Source organism: Chamaea fasciata, unplaced genomic scaffold (genome assembly GCF_029207755.1).
Source record: "Chamaea fasciata isolate MVZ Bird 193981 ecotype frontalis unplaced genomic scaffold, bChaFas1.0.hap1 SCAF_2, whole genome shotgun sequence".
NCBI classification, from domain to species: Eukaryota; Metazoa; Chordata; class Aves; order Passeriformes; family Sylviidae; genus Chamaea; species Chamaea fasciata.
In genome coordinates this window covers 81,930,230-81,932,160 of record NW_027094087.1, presented here as the reverse complement: position 1 = coordinate 81,932,160, position 1,931 = coordinate 81,930,230, and positions in this window count along the sequence as shown.

Sequence of the window (1,931 nt, the reverse complement as noted above, 5' to 3'; positions counted from 1 at the left end):
CGCGCTGGTCGGGGGCGGGGAACCAGCGGCGGCGGCCTTAAGTGGCGGCGGGGCGGCGGGGCGGAGCCGGGCCGGGAGCGGAGCACCTCGCGGGCAGAGCCCCGGCGGCACGGTACGGCACGGCACGGCACGGCACGGCACGGCACGGCACGGCCGCGTGTGGGGACAGTGGTTCGGCGGCCGCCCCGCCGTGAGGGGAAGGGCTTCAGCTGTCCTCGTCATCGCCTGCGCATCAGCTGACGGCAGGCTTCAAGCACAGAATCAGTCAGATTGGAAAAGACCTCTGAGATCGAGTCCAGCTCATGACCGAACGGCACCATGTGAATAGACCGTGGCACTGAGTGCCGCGTCCAGCCTTTCCTTAAACACCTTAAGGGATGGTGACTGCACCGCCTCCCTGGGCATTCCGTTCCAATATCCAATCACCCCGTCTGTGAAAAAATTCTTCTCCACGTCCAATCTAAACCTTCTCTGGCACAGCTTGAGGCTGTTTCCTCTTGTTCTGTCTCTGGTTGCCTGGGAGAAGAGGCTGACCCCCACCTGGCTACAACCTCCTTTCAGGTGGCTCTAGAGAGTGATAAGCTCACTCCTGAGCCTCCTTTTTTCCAGGCTTAACAAGCTCCCTCAGCTGCTCCTCTTAGGATTTGTGCTCCAGATCCTTCACCAGCTCCACTGCCCTTCTCTGGATCCACTCCAACACCTCAATGTCCTTCCTGAATGGAGGGGCACAGGACTGGACACAGTACTCAAGACAAGGCCTCACTAGTGCCGAGTACAAGACACACATCATGTTTAACATCCCATCCCTTCTCCTCCACTAATGTCGGCATGAAGTATTTCGAAAAGATGTGCTATCACTTTCTCTCAGCTCAGAAGGGACTCCAACATAAGAAGGACATAAAAGTGTTGGATCAAGTCCAGAGGAGGCCATGAAGTTCATCAGGGGGCTGGAGCACCTCTGCTATGAAGACAGGCTGGAAAAGTTGAGGCTGTTTTGCCTGAAGAAGAGAAGGTTTCATGCAGACCTCATAACAACCTTTTAGAACCAGAAGGGTGAAAACAGGGAGGTCAGAGAGGGACTTTTCACATGGGCATGTAAGTGATAGGGTGAGAAGTAAGGGGTACAAACTTGAAAGAGGGGAAATTTAGGTTAGATATGCAGAAGAATCTCTGAGGTCCCTGCTGACCTGCATCATTCTACGATTCTGTGACTCTATTGTCATCATCACCTGTAGCATTTTCATCAAAATTTAAATATCCCCTATTTGGCCTTTTAAGTGAAAAAGTAGAAAAAGTAGTGGAAAAAGAACATAAAAACTCAGATTACTTTCAAATAGTGTGATGCTGCATGCTTTCTCAGTTGGCTTGGAAGAAAGCAAAAGGTATCCTCCAGCATTAAAAATATGCCCGGTCATTAAAACAGCAGTTTGTGTTACATATTTGGATCTTTTGACACCTCTCTCATGGACCATGTGTCTCATTGGCAGAAGAGCCAGGCTCTTCTCAGTGGTGCCAAGCAGTTGACAAGAGGCAACAGACAGAAACTGATGCTCACGAATTTTCACCCAAGTATGAGGGTATGAGGAAGAAGTTTAATGTGCCCATGCACTGAGACAGACTGCCCAGAGAGATTGTGATGTCCCCCACACTGTAAATATTCAAGAACCATCTGGACACAATCCAGAATGCCACAAGCACAATACAATGTGCTCTAGGATGGCCTTGCTTGAGCAAGGAAGTTGGACTAGACGATCCCTTTCAATCTTTCCTGCTCCGTGATTCCATGGTTTGTGTTAGGGGTTGCCAATCTGACAGCCCCAGGTGCCCTCAGCAGCAGGACTGAGTGTGTATTCCATTGCCAGCAGGCAGACATGCACACACTGTATGGCGTGTGTACTTGGAGACGTGGAAAACCACACGGAGCAATATGG